Genomic DNA, 27,701 nt, shown 5'->3' with positions numbered 1-27,701 from the left:
TTTTAAAATATATACTTACACCTTTTGTCTGACATCTTAGTGAGGCGCAATGGTAGCAGCTGCTCTCCTGGCTTCACTATGCCACCCAAGGACGACAGGTAGAAGAAAGATGCTGGAAAGTCGGCCAAGAAAGACAAAGACCCAGTGAAAAAATCTGGGGGAAAGGCCAAAAAGAAGAAGTGGTCCAAAGGCAAAGTTCAGGACAAGCTCAGTAACCTAGTCTTGTTTGACAAAGCAACATATGACAAACTCTGTAAAGAAATTCCCAACTGTAAGCTTATAACTCCAGCTGTCGTCTCTGAGAAGCTGAAGATTCATGGTTCCCTGGCCAGGGCAGCCCTTCAGGAGCTCCTTAGTAAAGGACTTATTAAACCGGCTTCAAAGCACAGAGCTCAAGTAATTTACACCAGAAACACCAAGGGTGGAGATGCCCCAACTTCTTTTTTTTTTTTTTTTTTTAATTCAGACAGAAAGTCACAAAAATTATACTCATCCTCATCAGTTCACTCAGTCCCATGTAATTAATTTCTTTTTTTTCATCTTGATCTTTTGTTAGCACTTTTATGAGTTCATCAGTTTTTCATTAGAGTTCTGAAAATGCTTATTCATTCAGTTCAGCAGTACAGTCAGTTACCAGAAACCTGTACTTGTCAGAGTCTTTTCCATGAATTTCTTGAAGATGAAACTCTTTTATAGGAACATATTTGCAAAATCATCAGAGTACACCCAGAACTGTCTGTAAATGACAAAAGACTTAAAAATGACCATGGTTAAAGATTTGATGAAAGTTCATAATAATGCAGTTGACAAGAAAATTAGTTATTTCTGAGATATACATTTTAAAGTAATAACTAGGATTATTACTTATAACATTATACCAGAACATATAAGATTTTTAGACGTTTCCTGTAATGTCTGAAACATTTATATTAACATATTTCCATACATATTTCCATACAAATACAAATATAAGATTTTTAGAAATTTCATGTAATGTCTGAAACATTTATATTAACATATTTCCATACATATTTCCATACAAATACAAATATAAGATTTTTAGAAATTTCATGTAGTGTCTGAAACATTTATATTAACATATTTCCATACATATTTCCATACAAATACAAATATAAGATTTTTAGAAATTTCATGTAATGTCTGAAACATTTATATTAACATATTTCCATACATATTTCCATACAAATACAAATATAAGATTTTTAGAAATTTCATGTACTGTCTGAAACATTTATATTAACATATTTCCATACATATTTCCATACAAATACAAATATAAGATTTTTAGAAATTTCATGTAATGTCTGAAACATTTATATTAACATATTTCCATACAAATAACCCAATGAAAGTTTAGTATTAGTTGTTTTGTTTGTTTTTTTATACTGCAGGTTCTTATTAGGCATCAGTTTTATACACATCCGTGTATACATGTCAATCCCAATCGCCCAATTCAGCACATCACCATCCCCACCTCATCGCAGTTTTCCCCCCTTGGTGTCCATATGTCCATTCTCTACATCTGTGTCTCAACTTCTGCCCTGCAAACTGGCTCATCTGTACCATTTTTCTACGTTCCACATACATGCATTAACATACGATATTTGTTTTTCTCTTTCTGACTTACTTCACTCTGTATGACAGTCTCTAGATCCATCCACTTCTCAACAAATGACTCAATTTCGTTCCTTTTTATGGCTGAATAATATTCCATCGTATATATGTACCACAACTTCTTTATCCATTCGTCTGTTGATGGGCATTTAGGTTGCTTCCATGACCTGGCTATTGTAAATAGTGCTGCAATGAACATTTGGGTGCACGTGTCTTTTTGAATTACGGTTTTCTCTGGGTATATGCCCAGTAGTGGGATTGCTGGGTCATATGGTAATTCTATTTTTAGTTTTTTAAGGAACCTCCATATTGTTCTCCATAGTGGCTGTATCAATTTACATTCCCACCAACAGTGCAAGAGGGTTCCCTTTTCTCCACACCCTCTCCAGCATTTGTTGTTTGTAGATTTTCTGATGATGCCCATTCTAACAGGAGTGAGGTGATACCTCATTGTAGTTTTGATTTGCATTTCTCTAATAATTAGTGATGTTGAGCATCTTTTCATGTGCTTCGTGGCCGTCTGTATGTCTTCTTTGGAGAAATGTCTATTTAGGTCTTCTGCCCATTTTTGGATTGGGGTGTTTGTTTCTTTGATATTGAGCTGAATGAGCTGTTTATATATTTTGGAGATTAATCCTTTGTCCGTTGATTCATTTGCAAATATTTTCTCCCATTCTGAGGGTTGTCTTTTCGTCTTGTTTATGGTTTCCTTTGCTGTGCAAAAGCTTTGAAGTTTCATTAGGTCCCACTTGTTTATTTTTGTTTTTATTTCCATTACTCTAGGAGGTGGATCGAAAAAGATCTTGCTGTGATTTATGTCAAAGAGTGTTCTTCCTATGTTTTCCTCTAAGAGTTTTATAGTGTCCAGTCTTATATTTAGGTCTCTAATCCATTTTGAGTTTATTTTTGTGTATGGTGTTAGGGAGTATTCTAATTTCATTCTTTTACATGTGGCTGTCCAGTTTTCCCAGCACCACTTATTGAAGAGACTGTCTTTTCTCCATTGTATATCTTTGCCTCCTTTGTCATAGATTAGTTGACCATAGGTGCGTGGGTTAATCTCTGGGCTTTCTATCTTGTTCCATTGATCTATGTTTCTGTTTTTGTGCCAGTACCATATTGTCTTGATTACTGTAGCTTTGTAGTATAGTCTGAAGTCAGGGAGTCTGATTCCTCCAGCTCCATTTTTTTGCCTCAAGACTGCTTTGGCTATTCGGGGTCTTTTGTGTCTCCATACAAATTTTAAGATGATTTGTTCTAGCTCCGTAAAAAATGCCCTTGGTAATTTGATAGGGATTGCATTGAATCTGTAGATTGCTTTGGGTAGTATACTCATTTTCACAATGTTGATTCTTCCAATCCAAGAACATGGTATATCTCTCCATCTGTTGGTATCATCTTTAATTTCTTTCATCAGTGTCTTATAGTTTTCTGCATACAGGTCTTTTGTCTCCCTAGGTAGGTTTATTCCTAGGTATTTTATTCTTTTTGTTGCAATGGTAAATGGGAGTGTTTCCATAATTTCTCTTTCAGATTTTTCATCATTAGTGTATAGGAATGCAAGAGATTTCTGTGCATTAATTTTGTAACCTGCAACTTTACCATATTCATTAATTAGCTCTAGCAGTTTTCTGGTGGCAGTTTTAGGAGTCTCTATGTATAGTATCATGTCATCCGCAAACAGTGACAGTTTTACTTCTTCTTTTCCAATTTGTATTCCTTTTATTTCTTTTTCTTCTCTGATTGCCGTGGCTAGGACTTCCAGAACTATGTTGAATAATAGTGGTGAGAGTGGACATCCTTGTCTCGTTCCTGATCTTAGAGGAAATGCTTTCAGTTTTTCACCATTGAGAATGATGTTTGCTGTGGGTTTGTCATATATGGCCTTTATTATGTTGAGGTAGGTTCCCTCTATGCCCACTTTCTGGAGAGTTTTTATCAGAAATGGGTGTTGAATTTTGTCAAAAGCTTTTTCTGCATCTATTGAGATGATCATATGGTTTTTATTCTTCAATTTGTTAATATGGTGTATCACATTGATTGATTTGCGTATATTGAAGAATCCTTGCATCCCTGGGATAAATCCCACTTGATCGTGGTGTATGATCCTTTTAATGTGTTGTTGGATTCTGTTTGCTAGTATTTTGTTGAGGATTTTTGCATCTATATTCATCAGTGATATTGGTCTGTAATTTTCTTTTTTTGTAGTGTCTTTGTCTGGTTTTGGTATCAGGGTGATGGTGGCCTCATAGAATGAGTTTGGGAGAGTTCCTTCCTCTGCAATTTTTTGGAAGAGTTTGAGAAGGATGGGTGTTAGCTCTTCTCTAAATGTTTGATAGAATTCACCTGTGAAGCCATCTGGTCCTGGACTTTTGTTTGTTGGAAGATTTTTAATCACAGTTTCAATTTCATTACTTGTGATTGGTCTGTTCATATTTTCTGTTTCTTCCTGGTTCAGTCTTGGAAGGTTATACCTTTCTAAGAATTTGTCCATTTCTTCCAGGTTGTCCATTTTATTGGCATAAAGTTGCTTGTAGTAGTCTCTTAGGATGCTTTGTATTTCTGCGGTGTCTGTTGTAACTTCTCCTTTTTCATTTCTGATTTTATTGATTTGAGTCCTCTCCCTCTTTTTCTTGATGAGTCTGGCTAATGGCTTATCAATTTTGTTTATCTTCTCAAAGAACCAACTTTTAGTTTTATTGATCTTTGCTATTGTTTTCTTTGTTTCTATTTCATTTATTTCTGCTCTGATCTTTATGATTTCTTTCCTTCTGCTAACTTTGGGTTTTGTTTGTTCTTCTTTCTCTAGTTTCTTTAGGTGTAAGGTTAGATTGTTTACTTGAGATTTTTCTTGTTTCTTTAGGTAGGCTTGTATAGCTATAAACTTCCCTCTTAGAACCGCTTTTGCTGCATCCCATAGGTTTTGGGTCGTCGTGTTTTCATTGTCATTTGTCTCTAGGTATTTTTTGATTTCCTGTTTGATTTCTTCAGTGATCTCTTGGTTATTTAGTAACGTATTGTTTAGCCTCCATGTGTTTGTCTTTTTTACGTTTTTTTCCCTGTAATTCATTTCTAATCTCATAGCGTTGTGGTCAGAAAAGATGCTTGATATGATTTCAATTTTCTTAAATTTACTGAGGCTTGATTTGTGACCCAAGATGTGATCTATCCTGGAGAATGTTCCGTGTGCACTTGAGAAGAACGTGTAATCTGCCGTTTTTGGATGGAATGTCCTATATATATCAATTAAATCTATCTGGTCTATGGTGTCATTTAAAGCTTCTGTTTCCTTATTTATTTTCATTTTGGATGATCTGTCCATTGGTGTAAGTGAGGTGTTAAAGTCCCCCACTATTATTGTGTTACTGTCGATTTCCTCTTTTATAGCTGTTAGCAGTTGCCTTATGTATTGAGGTGCTCCTATGTTGGGTGCATATATATTTATAATTGTTATATCTTCTTCTTGGATTGATCCCTGGATCATTATGTAGTGTCCTTCCTTGTCTCTTGTAACATTCTTTATTTTAAAGTCTATTTTATCTGATATGAGTATAGCTACTCCAGCTTTCTTTTGATTTCCATTTGCATGGAATATCTTTTTCCATCCCCTCACTTTCAGTCTGTATGTGTCCCTAGGTCTGAATTGGGTCTCTTGTAGACAGCATATATATGGGTCTTGTTTTTGTATCCATTCAGCCAGTCTATGTCTTTTGGTTGGGGCATTTAATCCATTCACGTTTAAGGTAATTATCGATATGTATGTTCCTATGACCATTTTCTTAATTGTTTGGGGTTTGTTTTTGTAGGTCCTTTTCTTCTCTTGTGTTTCCCACTTAGAGAAGTTCCTTTAGCATTTGTTGTAGAGCTGGTTTGGTGGTGCTGAATTCTCTTAGCTTTTGCTTGTCTGTAAAGCTTTTGATTTCTCCATCAAATCTAAATGAGATCCTTGCTGGGTAGAGTAATCTTGGTTGTAGGTTCTTCCCTTTCATCACTTTAAGTATTTCATGCCACTCCCTTCTGGCTTGCAGAGTTTCTGCTGAGAAATCAGCTGTTAACCTTATGGGGGTTCCCTTGTATGTTATTTGTCGTTTTTCCCTTGCTGCTTTCAATAATTTTTCTTTGTCTTTAATTTTTGCCACTTTGATTACTATGTGTCTCGGCGTGTTTCTCCTTGGGTTTATTCTGTATGGGACTCTCTGCGCTTCCTGGACTTGGGTGGCTATTTCCTTTCCCATGTTAGGGAAGTTTTCGATTATAATCTCTTCAAATATTTTCTCTGGTCCTTTCTCTCTCTCTTCTCCTTCTGGGACCCCTATAATGCGAATGTTGTTGCGTTTAATGTTGTCCCAGAGGTCTCTTAGGCTGTCTTCATTTCTTTTTATTCTTTTTTCTTTAGTCTGTTCCGCAGCAGTGAATTCCACCATTCTGTCTTCCAGGTCACTTATCCGTTCTTCTGCCTCAGTTATTCTGCTATTGATTCCTTCTAGTGTAGTTTTCATTTCAGTTATTGTATTGGTCATCTCTGTTTGTTTGTTCTTTAATTCTTCTAGGTCTTTGTTAATCATTTCTTGCATCTTCTCAATCTTTGCCTCCATTCTTATTCCGAGGTCCTGGATCATCTTCACTATCATTATTCTGAATTCTTTTTCTGGAAGGTTGCCTATCTCCACTTCATTTAGTTGTTTTTCTGGGGTTTTTTCTTGTTCCTTCATCTGGTACATAGCCCTCTGCCTTTTCATCTTCTCTGTCTTTCTGTAACTGTGGTTTTTGGTCCACAGGCTGCAGGATTGTAGTTTTTCTTGCTTCTGTTGTCTGCCCTCTGGTGGTTGAGGCTATCTAAGAGGCTTGATGGGAGGCTCTGGTGGTGGGTAGAGCTGACTGTTGCTGTGGCGGTCAGCTGCCCCAACTTCTGGTGAAGATGCATGAATAGGTCCCACCAACTGTACATTTTGAAAAATAAAACTTTATTAAATTTAAAAAATAAATAACATAAAATAAAATATGTACTTATTTGTAATAGCATAACCACAATTTTCTAATATTTACCATACTTCATATGTAATACACTTTAATGGGGTATGTGTATATGTGTGTGTGTGTCTATGCATACACATGCATGCATGTATTTAAAAAATTTTTACATATATTTAATTTATCATTTTTTATTTATTCATTACTGAATTTTGTTTTCTAATGTCTTATTTAAATGTTTACATCTATGATCTTTGTTGACTCTTTTCTTTGTCTATACTCTCCGTGTTTCATTTAGAAACAAGGCTATCCTAGATTTATAAAAGTTGTTGAGACATTTTCCTGCTCTTTTAGTATTCTGGAACAGTTTGTACATGATAGGAGTTACCTAATTCATGAAGGTTTTGTAAAATTGCCAATAAAGTCAACTGTCCCTGATACATTTTTGTGGGTAGCCCTGAGAATTAATTCAGGGCCTATATAGGGTTTTTATATCTTTTTGTGTCAATTTGGGGTTTTAGTTTTTGGCTTTTGTGGGGTTTTTGGTCAATGCCATAAAATTTTCTGTTGATATTGGCTTATAATTTTTAAACTCTGCTCTGTCTGTATTATGTCCCCATTTTACTCTTAATATTAATTTACAACTGTCTTTGTCTTGATTGATTTTGCCCAAGATTAGTTGATGTTTAAACGTTCTTTGTAAAGCACCAGATTTTTATGGTTGTTGTTGACTTTCTGTAATGTTATTTATTGTATATTTCATTAATTTCTTATCTTTTGTTTTATTATTCTTTCCATCAATTTATTCCACTAATTGTTTTCTCCTAATTTAAGTTCAATACTTGGCTTTTTAATTTTCCATCTTTCTTTTTTTATGATATACAGATTTGAGTCAATCAAGTTCCCTGCAGGAACTTCTTAAACTGTACCTTAAAAGTTGCAATATATACATTTCCATTATAGTTTGGTTCCAAATTTCTTGTTTCATTTCCTTTTCTGATCAATGAGATATATAAAACATTTTTTAATAGTTATTTCTAATGCATAGGTCTTCTACCAGGGTATTATTTATTGATTTTGAATTTTTATATTTGTCACAGAGTCAGAGAATGTGTTTTCTGTAATATCAAAAATGTTTCTATATTCAGAAAATGACAGGATTACTGATAGTCAAAAAATTAATTTTCAAAGACCTTGAAAAATACAAAGCAACTTCAGAATTTTCTAAAGGGTCAATGGAACTTAGAACAAGTCACATCAGATGACGCACAGAACCCATAACAGGACAAAATCCAATGACACGAGTCATCATCAGGAGCATTAGGATGATGCCATATTATAGGCAATTTTAAAGCATTGTTCTCAGTGTTCTTTTAAACATTTCCAAGGCCAGCTGAGAAATTCTGGAAGAAAATACTTCATTGTAGTGCAGCTCCAACCAAGATAACATTTATCTTGAAGTTCAAAGATTTTAGACTCTGTCCAGTGTTTAATATTCACCATTTAGCAGGGGAAGTACCATCTGGACCACATAAACAGGCAGTGGGTATGAACTGGGCAGCAGAGTCTCCAAGACACCTTATCAGGTAGGTTCTGTGTCACAGTGTGCTGCTGTGTGACCGCAGACAGACCCTCTGCTCCTGGGAGAGCAAAGCAAACACAGCAGGGCCACAGTCTAGGACTAGGTGAGGAGGAATCTGCACGATGGGTCATTTAAGGCCAAACCTGAATAAGGACTGTCCACAAAGAAGGGTCCTATCCTCCCAGGAAATTTGGGGTCACCTTCTCCCATTTTCAGCACAAATCAGATGCCTTGTGCACAACAAGGAACATTCCTGGACTCTTCCCTAAAACAAGTACAGGAGACATGGTTGACATTATCATAAGGGAAGAAAATGAGACCTGAAAGTGGGTATGAGGCAGAACCATCCATTCTACAGAAGGAAAGAGGAAGGCCTGTGTTTACGATGAACAGTGAGGATATTCTTACCCCAGAAGCACAGATCTCTCACTGAGCTAGTCCCTGTGAGCACAGCAATATACCTTCCCCCTACAGCCCACCCCTGTGCCCACGGAGGTGGGGTGCTCAGCCAGCTATGTGACCCTTTTTGTCTATTGATCATTAAATAGTGGTTCAGAAAGTAGTTCACGGGATGAAGCTAAAAGTCATAAAATTAGGTTGCACAGAGCAGGTTGTATCCACAAGGAAACATTCTCCTGGAAATAGCTACATTTTAATTTTTTAATTTAAAGTACAATTTAATATAAGGGGCTGCCTAAGAGTTGACCTATGAGAGTACGCAAGAGGAGGGAAGGAAATAGCCTTGAAATGAGCTATTGTGACATGCAGCAACATTTCCTTCATTATATCATGTAATACTCCAGCAAAACGGAATGTTTGTACAAGGATCCCTGTTTTTGCAGGAGAATATCATTGCAGTTCAGAAAGATCAACGGACTTCTCCCAGGAATGGCCCAGGTGCAAACTCGCTTCCCTGCCTCCAAAAGCCACCATCCCAGGCTGATACCCAAAATTCAGAAAAGTGTGAGCCAAATCTAATACCAAGATGTAGAAAATAAGATCTCCCAAGATTCCTGGCAGCGCTAAGATTTCCCACAGTGATGTGTTGGAGAAAGAAGTTGTTTTAAGGGGAGTGTTTCACTTCCACACCCTTCCTCTCCTCCTGGCCTCTGCGTGCTCTGTGTGACTTGCTCACAACACCCTGTTCACCCCCTCTCCAACCTCTGTCAACCCCCCACGGACTTCCACAGCTGAGAGGCTGCCTTTCTGAGAAACCAGCATCTCCTTGGTGCTTCCACTGCACCCACATGCAGTGAGATGAATGGTGCCCACACAGAAGATATGCCCACCTGGAACCTCCAAACAGCACCCTAATAAGGGTCTTTGCAGATGTAGCTGAGGTAAGGATATTGGGATGAGACCATCCTGGATTGGGGTGAACACTGTGACAAGTGTCCTTATACAAGACAGAAAAGGAAGGCACGGAGAGGGGAAGGCCATGTGACAACAGAGGCAGAGATTGGAGCGATGCATCTACAAGCCATGGAATGGGAATGCTGAGCCCTTACCAGAAGCTGGGCTGATTCTCCCTCATGGCCCTCACAAGGAACCCCTCTGCCAACACCTTAATCTTGGACTGCTGGCTCCCAGAACTGTGTGAGAATAAATGTCCTTGTTTCCAGCCACCCAGTGTGTAGTCCTTTGTCATGGCAGCCCCAGGATCCCAGGCATCATGATCTCCACAGTGTACCTCTTGCTGTCTGGTAACACGCAGCTCCCTCACATCAGCACTCGGGCCTTCTTCTTGGGCATCTTCCCACAGTTTAGCTCAGTGCATGACACATCCTGAATGCTCACAAACTGTCCACGAATGGCCACCTTCACTGCCCTGGGCTCCATTACATGAAACCACCCTCTTCTCTAGCCTGCAGACCACAAGAGCAGCCTCTCCCATTTATTGTGAACTAACCACATGCTTCGTATTTTACAGTTCAATGTCCCACGTCGCTCCTCTCAACAACTCAGGAAAATTATTGCTCTCCCCACTTCACAGATGGGAGAACAGAGAAGCGATGAGGTCAGATACCCGAGCCACAGTCTCCCAGCACTGTGCCTGTGGAGGGTCTGAGTCACGTGAGCCAAGTTCCTGACCACATGGCTCCCCAGCTCGAGCTGTAACTGATGACAGAGTTAATGAGTTGTGCTAGTCACCTTGTGCTCAACACACTTTCATCGGCCACTTTACCTTACATGGACTTGTCCAGAGTCTGCCTGATAGCAGATGGATGGGTGCAAGGTCAATGCAATGCACCAGCAGGAGCCAAGAGGAGGCGACCAGAAAGGGAGCGATACTGCCCCCTCCTGACACCAATTGCTGATGTCCCTACCGCTGCATCAATCTCTGAAAAGCCACCAGGACTAGGGAACGGATCTGCCCCCTATACAAGGACACCTTGGCCTGCCCTCTCTAAGTCCTTCATACCAGGGAGCAGCTGTCAGTTTCCTGTCCAGGTCTTCCTGCAGAATCCTGCACTCCTTGGAAGCATTTTTCCTTATTGTGAATGTGTCAGACTCTATCTAACGTGTACAAATCCCAAGACAACTGACGGGATCCATTGCAGTTAAATCAATACTTTATTCATGGTTTGCACATCATTTGTAGGGGGGCAGGCACCGAAACCAAGCATTAGGCAATATTTTTTATTAGATGATAGCCAGCCTGGTGGGAAAGTGTGTTTTAATTTCTCTTTTTTATGAGTTTCCGAGGAGACCAGTCAGATAATGAAGGGCTTGTTCTATCACGCATGTGCTCCTCCACCTCTCTTGGTTGGTTCACTACTAAATCACCACTCACACATCACTCTCAGTCTCTGCTGGTTGTAAATGTGTCTTTGATGGTGGCCCTCAGACTACCGTGCTGGCTGGTGCCCTGAGATCCCAACAGTGGCTCCAGAAGCAGCAACCACACTGTCCTCCTAATCAAAGAAAAAGATCCAAAAAGAAATGAATCGGACCAGAGCTGTCATGGGCAGTCTGAGCTCCATGCGGTCATTATTTTTCCCATTCACTGTCAAAGCAATGGCAAATACCAGGCATCTTTCCTAACGCTTCCAATGCAAAGTCCATTTCAATCCTAGCCACAGACTACAAAACTTCTCCTCATCTCAAATGTACCAGCGAGCATCCTCGTCGACCTTGCTCAGCAGGATCAGCAAACAGCTCTGGTGCCAGATTGTCACAACAGATAAATCACCTCCCCATGGGAGCTGACACTTTGGGAAGCTGCGTGAGACAACAGATCAAGCTGCCCTAAACCGTCTCCACACCTGAACATCTGTCCCGAGTTCCAAACACCCAGGGCTCCTTTGGGACTGATCCGAAGTCCCTTCAAGCCCACTGTCCCCAGGGCACGTCACTGTGCATGGCATCCAGTTCTTCTCAAACTTGTAGGGGCTACTCAGGCACAAATATGGGATGAAGACTCTGAATGGGTGATTTGAGTAAATTAGCTCCCCACTCACACTTCCCAATGAGGGCTGGCAACCAAACTGTCCAAACAAAGAGCTGCTTCTTTGCTATTTTTTAAGTGGAAAGATCCCTGTCACATTTATATTTTGAAAGCATAATCTATTCCATTTGGATTCTTGCTACATTTCTTATCATGAGATTAGCTACTTTTTTTTTTTTTACAGTAGGTTCTTGTTGGTTAACTACTTTACTTTTTTAAAGGGACTCATTTTTTTTAATTTTTATTTTATATTGGAATATAGTTGATTAACAATGTTGTGTTAGTTTCAGGTGTGCAGCAAATTGATTCAGTTATACATATACATGTATCTCTTCTTTTTCAAATTATTTTCCCATTTAGGTTATTACAGAATATTGAGCAGAGTTCCCTGTGCTATACAGTAGGTCCCTGTTGGTTATCTATTTTAAATATAGCAGTGTGTACATGTCAATCTTAAACTCCCTAATTATCACTCCCCTCCCCACCCTTCTTCTTCTTCTTTGATTTTTAGTTCAAATTATCCTCTTCACTTTTCTTAAAACATTCTTTAACCAACAATTCTTCCAGAACAAGACACAGCAAATTAAAGATGTTATTGCTATTTTAGTGGGGACTAGGTATATTTGTCCTGGTGGTCATTGACACAGCCCAACCTGATGTGAGAATAGATTCTTGGGTTAGGATTGGAAAGAAGTAGAGAAGGAAATGTGTCTCCTTGACCTTCTATTTCCCCAACCTATGTCCTTTTTCATGTCCTTTCCTTTCATCCACCTTTTTATTTTAAATCATCCCTGTTTCCATTTCCTACTTAATCTTTTCTCAATAAAAGAATCAAATTCTTTTTTTGAGAAATAGATAACAGGATTAACTTTTTGACTTCAAGTGTTGAATGTTTAAGATGCCACAGGAATGGCCAAACCAATGGCCACTTATCCATGTGGCCTTAGCCTCTCCCAAGTGCCCCACCTTGGACCTCCTCCTCTTTTCTCTGATGCCAGATGAGCTCTCGGTCTTTTCATCCCACTTTGGTCCTTGGACACTGGCCTTAGGGCTCTCTCACTCTCCTGGTGAAATCACTCTCCTGAGCTCTGTGGCCATTCCCTGGCCCTGTCACCTGCACACCTGTGACGAAGTCAACACTCAGCTCTGTCCCCACCTTGCTCCTCTTTTTTTTTTTTTTTACCTGGGAAGCATTAGTATTCTGAATTATTGGCATTCTCAGAGTTCAGGCCAGAGACACCCTGTGGATAAGCCAAAAGAAGTGACCCCTGTTTGAAGAAATTCAAACACCAGCTGGTCAATTCCTGTCCTCTGGGTCCCCTCCTGCTTCCCACTCCCACCTCAAGTCACAACTTGCAGGCCCACTCCCAGGGTCAGCCTAATGGAAGGAATCTGTCTTTCCTATGATCATGGGTAACTTCCAGTTTCCTTAGTGCATGGTGGCTCTGGAGGATCAGAGCAAGATAGGGCAGGTCACAGTAGGTTTTTTGGTAATGAGTGTTTTACTCTTTGGGAAGAGTATGGGATTAGTGCCCGTATAAGGAATGGGATTAGTGCCCTTAAAAGACGAAGCCAGAGAGAGAGTGAGCTTTCTTTCCACCATGTGAGGACACAGTGGAATGGCAGCCATCTGCAACCTGGAAGAGGGCTCTCACCAGAACCTGACAATGCTGGAACTCTGATCCCTGACTTTCTGCCTCCAGAAATGTGATAAATGAATATCTATTGTTTATAAGTCACCCAGTTTATGATGTTTTGTTATAGCAGGCCGAGCTTTCTAAGACACTAACCAAGTAATCAACCAACTCATAAGATGCTGAGTTCCTCACCACTGGGATCTTGCATCAAGGATAGAGTAACCATCAGCTGAGACATCTCTGAATCACCAGGCCTCTGAATTGACAGCTGCCCACTGGGACCATCTGAGTCCTTTAAATGCTATTGCTCTGATTTAATGGGTCTGGGGTATAGCCGGGGCACTGGGATTTCTAAGAGGTTCCCAGGTGATTCTAACATCCAGACAAGATCAAGACCTATGGCCTTGAGGATTCCTTCTTTTCCTGGACAGTGAGCCTGGATTGCCTGGACAATGCTTCCTAGATTCCTTTCTATTCTAAGACCCCACTATTCTCTGAGTTCTTTCTCTAGTCTGTTGGGAATCTTTTTAATTTTAGTTCAAAGAAGGCTTGCAAGCAACAGACAGAAAATGTATCTTTTCCAGCTTCACTGAGATATAAGTGACATATAACACTGTGTAAATTTAAAGTGTACAATAGGGACTTCCCTGGTGGCACAGTGGTTAAGAATCCGCCTGCCAATGCAGGGGACACGGGTTCGAATCCTGGTCCGGGAAGATCCCACATGCCGCGGAGCAACTAAGCCCCTGTGCCACAACTACTAAGCCTGTGCTCTAGAGCCCACATGCCACAACTACTGAAGTCCACATGCCTAGAGCCCGTGCTCCGCAACTAGAGAAGCCATCGCAATGAGAAGCCTGTGCACCGAAACGAAGAGTAGCGCCCTCTCACCACAACTAGAGAAAGCCCGCGTGCAGCAACGAAGACCCAATGCAGTCAAAAATAAATAAATAATAAATGTATTTTAAAAAATAAGAATAAAAATTAAAAAAATAAGGTGTACAATGTGCTGATTTGATACACTTACCTATTGCAAAATGATTACCACCATAGTGTTAGCTAACACTTCCATCGTGTCACATAATTACCATTTCTTTTTTTGTGGTGAAAATTTATTCCTTTTGAGCTTCTCTAATTAAAAAGAAAAAATCACTGATGAGATTAAAATTGCAAACTGGTAGAAGTAGTATTTGTATTTCAATGGTAACACTGAATTGACATTTGTGATTAATTATTTGGAGGAGGGGGCGTCTTTCATCTTGAAGTAGCTACTGTCAAGAATGATGAGAGTTTAATAAGGTTAAACAACCAGGTAGTAGAGCTTTATTTACACAGGTTAAAAAATAATCCATTGGACGGTGACGATGGGACAGTGAGTGACAGATGGAGGAAAGTTAAAGTACACAGCATTACTTTAATGATAAATGGTGGATAAGCATCTCTAAATGGGCCATCTCATTTATCCTTATACCACCACCAAGATAGTGGTAGAATTTTTCTCAAATGGCAGGTGAGGAACTAGAAACCTTGACTGGTTAAGTAATTTTCTCATGGTGAGATGGCCAGGAAGGGACAGAACTGAGAATGACCCTTCCAAAATCTAGGCTTTGGTCATCATGCTCTCCAATCTGCCTGGGGTGGGGAGAGGACTGCACAGAAGTCTGTGTGCCCAAAGAGCTGCCCAACTGGTACCACTCAGTTCCACTTGCTCACCAGGGTCATGACCAGAAAGAAGCATACAAGTATGGAGCCCATGGGACAAGTGAAGGGGAGGGGCCCTAGGGAGGGAAGCCAGCTAGGTTCACAAGACATACTCCTCTCCCAATCATGAAAATACCTGCTTATTTACAGTCCTACCACCAAAATATCCATCCCACTTCTTTTGACAGGAAGAGACCTCCATGGAGAAAGACCACACGCCCCCATCATACCTAGTTGCCCCTGTCTTGCAGGCAGCTGGAAGCAGAATTCACATAGATGGCTTTTCCTGCCTGCTCTCAGCATCACTCTGTTCTTAGTACCAAAAGTCTGAGATGCAGCCAATGGACATTACATACCACCTGAACATCCTCTGGCTGGTCCTGAAATTCCAGCCATCTGTATGGCCCTTCATGCATCCAAAAGCACCCTGTACTAACCATGGTAACAGAATATGGTGGCCTGGCTCCTATCTTGCCCACAATGAAGCAGCTACTCAACCATTGTGTCTTCAGAGATAAGGCAAAATGTGACACTGGATAATGTCACTTGTGATAGAAAGTGTTGCTTCTCAGCATATGGTAGGCAAGTACAACACAAGGAATTTTGGAGGACACAGTAATTTGTCTGGGTCTTTGTACAATAATCACATTAGAAGGATGCAAGAAGTACATGATGTAATAAATGTAGGCACAGCTCGGTGAGCTATTTATCCCTTGTGATGGCAATGCAATAAAATAGACAGGAAATTTCCATCTAACTAGTAGGAACAAACTCTACCCATGGTAAGGAACCCCAAATTCTGGGATGTTTGAAACCCAGGATGCCTCTGGGAAACTAATAGTAGATGAAGTGAAAGGGTCAGCAGAGCCCAGAACATGAAATACCTTGTGTATGTCATACTCCACTTGCTTACTCCTTGGTCTCCTCCTCTGTTTTTGCATGAATGGTTTCTGTGATACGACCATCTCAGCCTGACATGGATGATATTTCCAGTTTATCCTTCTCTCTTTTATCTGGATACCTTTGGTCAAGTAGAAATTTTTTCCTGATCACCTAGTGTGTGAACAAGACCCCACAGTACCACATAGGATATTTGTTTTGGGTTTCATTTTTTCAACAATCCCCTCCACTAATTTCAGCAAGCCAGATGCACCACTTCCCATAGGAGATCAGGTAGGAAGCTTGTTACTGTGCTGCATACAATGAGCACTTTAAATAAAACTGCACTCTCTGACCTCCCCACACTTGTACTGCCTGGGTTCCAGCCCTCCTGATCGCACCCAAATCCACTCGGCCTTCTGGGGAATGAAAGTGCATCATAAGCCCTCAACCACTAAGTTGTACTTGATCCCACTTCTGTCGGAGGGAAGATAAACATGACTACCGCTATTCATTCTGGTGTTTACGTCTTTTTAGCTTCTTCATACATAGGAGGAGTATGAGAGTATTATTATAAAGTATCAAGAGAATAAGTTATCAACGAATTATAGCCCACTCCCCACTGCCAGTACTTTTATGAATCCAGATTATTAACCAGTCTTCAAAGACAGAAGCACTTCATACATCAGAACAACTACAGAATGGGAGAAGCCTGCAGAAACCAACAGAGCCCCAGCTGCTGTGAAGGCCTGGGGAGTTTCCTGGATCTGGGAGGGGAGAGAACCATCTCTGGGGAGAGATAGAATCACCATTCAGAGCAAAAGAGGAACCAAGTCCCAATATAGCACAGTCATTAATCTCTTGACTGAAACTAAATTCTAAAAAGAATTTGCTCTTGTGGGCTTACTGTTCTAAAAAAGAACAAAAAACCTCACACCTCATAGTGTATTCTTTTTTAAAGTCCAATTATAAAGGTTCATCCAAGTGTATCACAGGTGGGAAAACTAGCTGCAAGCTCAGTATTCTAAAAGGGTAATGGAGCCCAACCTATTTTCCTACTTCGGAAATTCAGCAGAGCACTGGGAATATTTCCATAGGTGCTTTCAAAAAAAAGTTTATCACTTGGTGTCCCCTTCAAAGTCACAGAGCTCACCCGTAGGAAAGAACCAACCACCACAACTACAACAAAAGGTGCACCAATGCCCATAAACCTCAGCAGTTGGAGACCAGGTCAGCACCTGGGACAGCTCCTGGCCTCTCAGCCTCTCTCCCCAATGTAGCACCATCTGAATTTGTATCTTCTTGTCCAGCAGGACAGCACTGGGAGTGTCACTGCAGCTCCCAATCCTTTCTTTGACCAACCCAGTGGCCTGTCCTTAGTCTTCACTTCTGAGCTTCTTTTCATAGCCTGGACAGTACTGGGGCACCACCTCCTTTCTAGCAATTCTCTCTCTCTGGGTTCCCCTCAGCTTCACTGTTGTCATTTTAGCCTCTGCTCTGCTCTGTCTTCTTCCCTCTTAGAGTTCCCATTTATTCATGTGGCTCCAACTGTTGAGTTGAAATTTAAATCTGACTATCCTTCCTTGGAATCTCTCCTAATCATTAGTCCCCCCCTCCAAACTTTCTACTATTCACTTCCAATGATGTTGCATAATCATGTCTAACTCAATACACTCTGAAAGTTGAATTTAGCATTTCCCCAGTTAACTCTACCTCCAAATACTTCCATTTTTCACTCTTTTTTGGTCTCCTAATCGAAAGTGTTTCCTTAGTGATTCCCTCTCATATTTTCACCAAGCAATTTTAGGATCTCCTCTGTTAAATTCTCTTCTATCTGCATTTTGTTTTGATTTTGCACTGCCACATTCATTACTCATGCATCGACTTTTGCAATTGTGTCCAGTATTGATCCTCTTTCCCCTCCAGTTCACTTTTTTATACTAGTACAAAATTAGTCATCATAGAATCATGTTTTGAACAAGTCACCCCCTGCTGAACAACCACAAATGACTGTTCATTGTCTGTCAGATAATGTATAACCCCTTAGCCTGATACTCACATGATATTACCTATGACCCTCCCAACCATTATATTATTTTCTTTTCATTATTCCTTCATTTATTCCTTCAGTGCCCAGCATGTGCCAGGCACAGAGCTACATACTGGCCATTTACTATTTTGTTGAATTATCACAACAACCTGCCAAGGTTGATGCTAATGTTCCTTTTTGCAGATGAGAGAATTGAGACACAGCAAAATAAGGAAGCTGCGGCAGTCTCATGCACTGAACTCCACAGCTGTGGTCTTAACCTTGTCATCTGTGTCATCAATAGTTTTGTCCTTATGGCTAAATATATAGCTCTATGTATGTGGCTAAACAAGTGTTTAATGAATTTAATATATTCAGATTTGCTGCAAACTTCTTCTCCATTTCACATCATTTTTGCAACAATGCTCAGAGCAATAGCTTCACTAAGCTCATTAAATCACAATGTCAAGATTTTCTTCTTTTAAATGCTAATTTAGTCCCATCAAGTCCCCCACTTCTTATCATTAAAGGGACTATTAAGTAACAGACAATAGTGAGAACAGCAGTTTCATATTTTCTTTGTTGAATCAGGTACCAGCCAAGGGACAGTCCCAGGTCTTGGTTGTGATCAACACTGAGCATTGTCAGACATGTGAAAGTTAGAGATGGAGACCAGCTTCAGAATCCTAACACAGGCGGTGAAGGGCTGGTTCTCAGAGAGAAAACACTAGTCCCAATTGTTTTCCAATTGTTCTCTTATTTTAAACACAGAAAGGCATGATTAAAACACATCAGTGGACCTTGTTAATTCACAGCCCAAACATACACTTCACATCTTAACCAAAAGTACCTTCCCCAAATAGAATATGTATATTTAAACTGTTCATTGTACTTTTATATTTCTGTATAATTCAGTGTCTGATCTTGGGAGGCTTGAGACACTTAACTGGTAAGCCTGATGACCTAAGTACAGTATTAACCTAATCATTTCTCAGTGCTACTCATTGAAGAAATCCTTGAGTGAGGACAGCTCTCCCTCAATAATGCAAACATGAATTAGGCACAGACTCTACTCTTGAGTAACTTAGGTCTAAGTAGACAAGAGAATCTCCTTGACGCCAAGGAGATGATGGCAAGTGATACAAGAGAGGTCTTGATGCTTCCAAGAACATGGCATACAGATGACATGAGACTCATTTGCAAAGATCAGACAGCAGTTTCTGGAAATGCCTTTTTAGGTACGTTGATTAACAAGAAGTATTTAGACATGCAGGTGGAAAGGCAAAAAAAAACAAGTGAGTCAGATCTCAGAGATGGGATCCCACATGGCATGTGCAGAGTAACAGACTGTTTAATTTGACCAGAGCATGGATTAAGCAGAAAGGTGAGATGGGAGAGAAAGGGCCAAAGTAGCTAACACCTGAAGCCGAGTATTTAGAATTTAATCATCAATAGTGAAAAGCGGAGACTTTTTTTTTTTTTTAAAGACAGTGAAATAGAGAGAAAGTCTTATTTATTTATTTATTTATGGCTATGTTGGGTCTCCGTTTCTGTGTGAGGGCTTTCTCTAGTTGCGGCAAGTGGGGGTCACTCTTCATCGCGGTGCGCGGGCCTCTCACTATCGTGGCCTCTCTTGTTGCGGAGCACAGGCTCCAGACGCGCAGGCTCAGTAATTGTGGCTCATGGGCCTAGTTGCTCCGCGGCATGTGGGATCTTCCCAGACCAGGGCTCGAACCCGTGTCCCCTGCATTGGCAGGCAGATTCTCAACCACTGCGCCACCAGGGAAGCCCAAAAGCAAAGACTTTAAATCACAAAGTGATTTAAAGAAATTTGATAGAAAGAATTCTTTCCTACTCAAACATAAATAAGAAGCTGTATAACGTGTTAGCAAGCACAAGCTTGAGAAGCAGATAACCCGAGGACTTAACCCAAGACCTGCATCATAGTAGGCATTCAGTAAAAGCATCATAGTTACTAATGTAACTAGTAACACTCTGGAGGATCAGAGGATGTTTGCATGGACATAAACAGGTAAGAAATAAGGAAGAGCAGAGATGAGAAGAATGGGTAGGTTCCATTTTGGTTGGTGACGTTGAAGATACTAGTGGGAACCAAGTGGAGGTATTCACTAGATAACATGAGTGCAGGCCTGGATTTGGGGAGAAAGACTGGGGCCAGAAATCAAGAAGACCCATCCACACAGGAGGGAGCTGACTGCACTGGATGAAGTGAGATGTCAGAGAGGTGACCAGAGGCTCAGGCATAGAGTCCTGGAGAAAACCCCATCATAGGGAACAGAGGAGGGGAGCAAGCCTAAGAAGGACCAATAGAGATAAGGAAGGAAAACCCAAAGAGCTCATGGTACAGAAACCAAGGATGAGACAGGAGATTGACTTCTCAAAGGCCACACAGAGGTGGCAGCCAATGAGAGCTGAGGAGAGGCCTATGGCTACCATCACTCTTAAGCCAGACTGAGCCCAAAGAGAATTGTGAAACACTTGTTACTTGGATAAAGAGTATAGTCATAAGAAATATGTGAGAGAAGTAAATAAATTCAAATATTTAAACTAATGGACAACCTCTCCTAATTTTGAGAGGCTAGAAAAATAAAAGCATGATGCATTAGCTATTTCTGTACCAAGAACCTGCTTTGGCCAGAGCAATGTCCCAAGGATGAGTGCTTTGGGGTTCTACACCTGTCAATTCTTTCCTTTAAGAAATGAGATCCTTTGGAAGATCTCAAAGGTGATGGGTTTTTTGCAGAGAAGGTTTTATAAAATGATGCTTACACACTCACTGATTTTTTTCTCACTGATTCACTTTACGTCTTGTTCATGTGACCCTAAATTAAGGATGTGATTATTTAACATAAGTGAAGAGGAGAGAAAATCTATTCTTACTTTATTATCTTCATTTAGGAACTGTATCTAATGAGGATTAAACCAACAGGGAGGCTAATTTTGCTAAATTTCTGTTTACACTCCTATTTCCTGTATCTGGTTCTACTCATTGCCCCTCCCCGCCATCCATCCCGCTAAATAAAGTCTGTCCTCTGTGATCAGCTTAGAGAAAAAAACGTTAGTATTTCTAAACTTTAGATCTCATTCAGATGTTGCTTTTGTTTTTAAATAAAGAAATAGCCCTGAGCACCTTGAACACTGCAAACTAAATTTTAAGAAAAAATATTAACAGCGTACTTTATTAGCACTTAATGAATCAGTGCTTTATGAATAACTTGAAAAGTGATGCTAAGTGCCTTACTTTCCTTCATTCATGCCTTTCTATGTCATTTGACTTCTCTCAACCACTGAGAAGCTACTGTCAAAGGACCAAAAACACCCATTACATGGACCAGGCAGCATCACGCTCCTTCTCACCCAGACCACATCCCTTTGACCCCCAGAAGCGCCACACTGCCCCCTGGGACTGTAGGACTTCCACTCAGTCGTGAGAGCCAGCAGTCCCCACGGTGGGACGTGGATACACGTGTTCAGTATTGAGCAGGTTAGGAGCATGCAGACCAACTCCTGCCCCAGTTCTCCGAGAGGCCAACCTCTCACTCTCCTGTCTTCAACCTGGTGGCATCACTAGACACAAATGAAGACAGAACTTAGGCTATATGTTTATGTATAAATATGTGAGCAGTATTCTCTCACAATAAATGGATTTTAGCTTCAATCCTAAGCTCCAGAATCTGATGTTGAGTTAAATTAAACAGATATTACATTAAGAACTTTTTCTAATTGAAAATTAATATGTATTTTCACCATAGAAAATTTGGAAACTGTGGCAAACACACAGACGAAATTTAAAATCAGTTTTACTTCCCGTATCTAAAAAGAACCACTGCTAACAGTGTTTTGATTTAGTCTTTATATATATAATATATATGTTATATAAAGTATGCAATATATATATGAAGTTGAAACAATAAAATGTTAGCAGTGGTTCTTTTTATATATATGTATAAATAAATATATATAACTATATTTTATAGTATGTATATATGCACAAACATGTCTTTGTCTGAAAATATAATTATGTTTTACTTTGTTGTCAAATTTACCTTCTTATCAAATTTATCAAATTACTCTTTTCACTTAAAAATGTGAGCCTTTTTCTATTCAGCAAAGGATCAGCATCACTTTGACAACTCAGTCCTCGGTCACTGTGTCACCCTCTGTCTAACCAATCATATCAACAGCAATAATAATAGACTTCCTGCAGGGCAGGCATTGTTCTCAGCACTTCACATGCATCATTTCACTTAAAGCTCAAAGCAGCACTATCCAGTTGCAGGTGGGGAAACTGAGATACAGGGTGGCCACTGGCCCAGTGTGACACAGATAACATGCACTAGGCTGTTGTGATAGATACTGTGACACAACAGGAGATATGTGTTTGGTCTTTACCTCCAATTCCTGGCACAGAGTTCCTAAAACCCTTGTCATTTCATGAGTGGTGGGAACATTTTTTGTTCTAATGCAGTGACTCTGGGTGAGCCCCTGTATAGCTCCAGGATGTGGGCTGGTCACCAGAAAGACCAAGCTTTGATTAGAAGCCTGACCGCCCACCTCCTCACCCTCCAGGAAGGACAGAGGGGCTGGAGATTGAGTTAGTAATCAATCGTGCCTACCTGATGAAACCTCCATTAAAAAAATCACTTAACTGACGAGGTGCAGAGAGCTTGTGGGTTGGTGAATGCATCCACATGCAGCGAGGGTGATGCACCCCAACTCTACAGAGACAGAAGCTCCTGTGCTCAGACACTTGGACCTCGCCCAGTGTACCTCCTCATCTGGCAGTTCATTATATCTTCAATTCTACCCTCTATAATAAACTGATAAATATAAGTAAAGTCTTTCCCTGAGTTCTGTGAGCCTTTATAGCAAATTACCAAACTTGAGGAAGGGGTTGGGGAACCCCGATTTACAGCCAGTTGGTCAGAATACAGGTGACAAACAGGGACCTGCAATTTGTACGTGAAGTGGGCGCAGCCTTGTGGGTCTGGCCCTTCACCTGTGCTAGCTCTCAGTAGTTAGTGTCAGAATCAAACTGAATTGTAGGTTGCTATCCACAGAGAACTGGAGAATTGCTTGGTGTGGAAAACCTGTACATTTGGTGGTTTATCTTACAAAAATCCTAACACTATAGCTGTCCCCAATTTTTTACTAAAATTCATATAATGAGTATCTTTATGGCCAAATACTCATGCATATCTGTGATTATTTTTCTACGATAACATTTTTATAAGCGCAGTTGCTTATTTTAAAGACTTTGGCTGTGCATGTGCCCCATCCTGTTTTCTAATTTTGTTGGCTGGTGGGGGAGATGTTCCTATTTCTGCTCTTCCTAATCCTATTATGCACCACAATAAACTCATTTTTAGTCCAGTGGGAACCCCTTCCCAGAGACTCAAGACTCCTTCTCTTCTTGAGCTTCTCAGGTGGACCACAGGAACTTCAGCACTGCTGTAGGTAAACAGCATGAGGGGCTTTTATGGGGCTGGGGTGTTGCACCCCCTGAAAGCTGAACCTAGACCATCAGCAACACCACGTGCAAATGCACCGTAGGAAGCTCCACCAGCTTGTGGGAAGGGCTCACCATCAAGGTCTGTCAGTGTCTTTATTTGAAGAGGTACTTGCCCCAGGGCAGCTGCTGACGACGCATATGAATCCAGATCAATATGTAAACTAACACGAAGTCTATTTTCATTCAAGCTCCAGCATAGAAGCACCTTTCAGTTTATAGTTCTGCTCAGCAACTCTATTTTTTTTCATGTCCCATTTACTAGAAGCTTCCAAGTGTAATGTGCTCAGCATTGAATTAAATCAATATCCACATTAACATTCTTTCAAAGGCAACAGCCCAACATCCAAAGCTCTCACTTCCTGTGACCTTGCTCTACATGAAGGCTTGGCATGTGCTTAGCACCATCTTTGCGATGGCCCTCGCCAGCGCAGGCCGGGCGTCATCCCCCAGGTAATATCCAGGTTAATTAACCTTTAGGTGAAAATGCTGGGGATCCTTGTGACACTCACTTCCTTCCTGCTCATTATGTTCAGTCCCAAAAGCAGCAAGGAGCTGCAATAAATGCATTAATTAGGAAAATGATTAAATGCAGTGCCTCTATTACGTTGGCAGTTAATCTTCTCTGCAAGATGCCTGAAAAGTCACCCTCATGAGGGGGGCTTCTGCACAGGGGAGAGGAAGCTGCTTGAAGCCCTGGGCCCCCCACTCTCTTGCTAGAAGATGAACTCAAACTTCCATCAGGTAATTGCTACAAAGTACCCAAAGGGAGTGTGGGTTCACCTCTTCTCCCAAGCCACCCAGCTGAGGGAGCTCTTAGAAAAAGGCATGGGCATTGTCACCTTTGCCACCAGCAGAAGGTACAGACCCCATCCCACAGAGGGGGAAGCTCAGTGGCTGTCTAGTGTCTCATGATGCTTGGATAAAAAGTTCCAGGTGTGGCTTGAATGGAAATTAATAACAGTGTTCAGAGCTTGTAAGATGGAGCAGCATTTCTAAAGAGAAACAGAAAGGTGATTAGTTGACATACTCCTCTATCAAGGGTACATGATCAAAGCTAAACAGGATGATTCCTCATGCCCTGCTTCTCACCCTGGATGGGTGTGTTGGAGCCTGATCTGTTAATATCTTGCTCACCCAGGAACATTCTTAGGGGTTGAGTTAACCTGCACTCACTGGATAAATGTTGGAGCACTCACACTCTCTTCTCTGGTCCAGGCCACCCTGGTGAGCCCCCAGGATGCTCTCCCTCCTTTTACTCACTTCCAAAACCCAACTCAGCCATCATCCACTCTTCCTGACTCTGCCAAACTCCCTCCTCACCCACGGGCATTATTCTCTTCTCCCCTATGTCCTACTGACCTACATACAAACCACACTGCTGCACTCTCCCCAGTAAATCTAAATCCGTCACATTCATGCCCACATCCTCACACTCCAGAAGGCCGCCTACTGCATAGTGGGTGCTCATGCGTGTCTATAGAATCTGATTTAGAAGCATATATACGATATCTTCTGTAGAGATTTAAGGAAAGAAAACCAGGTAAGCTACAGATTCAATGTGCAATGTTAACTAAAACGAGTGAGGCTCTCTGACTACCTGGTGTGGGACAGAGGAGAGAAAGGAGACAAGGAACCAACGGCTGTTTCACAGCAAAGGTGCAGGACGCTTCCAGGAGAATCTTGAGCTCCAGTTCACGGCCAGCGAACTTCCTTATGCAATAACCCTCTGTCCCACTCCCTGCAAGGACTCACAACTTTCCTTCCATCCTAGCATCTGTATGACTTACTGAAAAAATACAACTAAAGCTCATGAAAAGTGAAGTCCAAGAGTCCAGTATTTTGACATTTTCCACTTTCTATGAGGAAAGCAGTTATCAAATTATTAAAAATTAAAATATTACCCAAAGTGACTGAAAATCTCATTTCCTCAATCAGTTCTCAACATTCGCTTTTGACAGAACCATTACAAGCCCTCGTTCCTTCCTGTTTTCTCCAACACCTTCTGCACACCCAGGCCTCTGTCCTGTGGAGCTGGGCTGTGTACAGGCTGAAAAGATAAAACTGCATTTCTCAAGGAATTCTGCAAGGGAACTCCAATTCTCAAGGCTGGTCTTCTCTTTAATCTGAATGAGGAAGTTGCTGACATACTTAAACTATTTCCAGAGTAATTTGCTACTCTATTCGGAGAACAGTGTAAGATCCCAGAATCCTCCAATCAGCTCCTTAAAAATTGAAGTTATTTCACTTCCAGGAAGCTCATCTACCTTGGACCTCACTTCTACTCTTATGGGAATTAAAAGTGATGTCATTTCTCTCTCTACTGATGCACTTGAGAGTAGGAAACTCCCAGCCCTAAAAGCTGCCCTTGGCCTGTTATGGGTGGAGTCATATCCCTACAAAATTCACTGAGGTCTTCAGGCCCAGAGCCTCACATGGGAATAGGGTCCTTGTAGATGTGGTTAGTTAAATTTAGATTAGGTCGCAGTAGAGTACGGTGGGGTCCTAATCCAATATAACGGATGTCCTTATAAAAAGGGGAATTTTGGACATGGAGACGTGCACACAAGGAGAGCACCATGTGAACACGAAGGCAGAGGTCAGCATGATGTTTCTACAAGCCAAGAAACTCCAAAGGTTGCCAATAAACCACTAGAATCTAGGGGAGAAGCCTGGAGCAGATTCTCCTGCACAGCCTCAGAAGGAACCAGCCCTGCGGACACCTTGGTTGCAGACTTTCAGCCTCCAGAACTGTGAGACAATAGATTTGTGCTGTTTAAGCTGCTCTTTCTCTGGTGCTTTGTTACAGCTGCTCCAGCCCTTCCTGAGATCCCTAAACGCCTAAACCTGGCTTCTCCTATCCTCTTGCACCCGGTGCTGGCTTCCACGAGGAGGCAGGAAGCAGTCCTTCCGTGTGTCTGCTGTGTCACTAGAGCATGGGGCTGACTTGTGAATGTGTCCTGAAGAGTCCCTGCAGAACAAGCTGCCACCCTGCAGAAAGTGCAGTGAGAGCTCAGAGACGGAAGACAACAGGAATCCGGGGATGAGAGCCGTGCCCTGCATCCTTGCCCCACCTCCCTCCACGGAGACTGAGGATTGAAATCCAGGACGAGGGAACATGCTGGTCCAGGATGCAGGTCAGTATGGACACAGAGCTGGTGGGGGCGGGTCCCTTGGCCACTGGCATCATCAGTACTGATGCTCACCCTTCCTGCAACTGCAGTGCCAACGAGTGCCTGAGACCGCCTTCTGTCTGGCAGAGCTCAAGCCTCATCTCAGCTCTGCTTAGTGAAGACCTGGCAGCTCCAACCCCTTTGGGAAGTTCAAGCGCCCAAGCGATGCAGCAGCTAGGATCCCAGTGCACCTGCCCCTTGAAGTCTCCAAAGCGTGAGGTGGGGCATTGCGTCTGCAAGGGCCAGAGGTGAGCACGGCCGTCTGGCCACCTGTCCCCACCATGGAACCTCTCAGCCACAAGGAGCAGGCTGGGAGTGTCTGCCGTCAGGGGTGAGAGAAAGAGCAACACCTCCCCATCCCGTCAGACCACCCAGCAGAGCTGCTGCTGGACCCCAGGCCAAGCCTTCAGGCCAGTCCCCTCTTCCTCCACGATGGTCCAGCACCCAACTCCAAAGCTGTCTTGTCCTCATTCCAGAACCAGTTCACTGGCAACAGGAGACCCTCAGGACTGTATCCTCTGTAAATTCCATGTTGAGAGTTGGGTTGAAGCATCTTGAGCTGGAGAGCAAGGGTGTGAGGGAGAGAAGGAGCTGACGTAGACTGTCCCAGCAGGGAGCTGTCCCCAGACGGCCCGGTGCAGCCAACCGTCCCACCACCCGGCCCACCACGGCTCACAGCCAAGAGAAGAGTGTGCTTCTGCCTTTGACCTTCACTTTCCTGGCCCAAAATCTCACTGCTCGGACACCCTCTCGGGAAATATTTCTACCCTGGAACTCACCAGAGTGGGAACTTCCCAGGCCCCACCTCCCATCGCGCTAAACCAATGAAAGTATTTCAAAAGAGGGTTATTTTTGAACGCATAGGAAATGTTGAGAGTTCACATCTGCAGCCTCAGAGTGATTGTGTTGATACCACAAGGTGCTGGCATGGAGACCCCATGGGGCCGTTGAGCTGCTGTGCCCTGAGCTTGGAGAAAGGGATGGAAACCTTTTGACCCTACTCCAGGGTACAGGCATCCCCTCTTTCTGCTGTCTTGGCCCAGACAGTGCTACACCACCCATGATGTCTCCCCACCTCGGCTGGAGGACAGTGTGGGCTGTGAAGCACAGAAATGA

At 41.8% G+C, this 27,701-nt stretch overlaps 1 pseudogene; it reads left to right on the top strand.

Moving 5' to 3' along the window:
• Nucleotides 1–78: 78 nt before the first annotated feature.
• Nucleotides 79–27,701, top strand: LOC130707073 (40S ribosomal protein S25-like; annotated as a pseudogene).

This window comes from Balaenoptera acutorostrata, chromosome 2 (assembly GCF_949987535.1).
Source record: "Balaenoptera acutorostrata chromosome 2, mBalAcu1.1, whole genome shotgun sequence".
Lineage (NCBI taxonomy): Eukaryota > Metazoa > Chordata > Mammalia > Artiodactyla > Balaenopteridae > Balaenoptera > Balaenoptera acutorostrata.
Note: the sequence above shows the minus strand (reverse complement) of the source record. Positions and strands in the feature narration are given on the sequence as shown.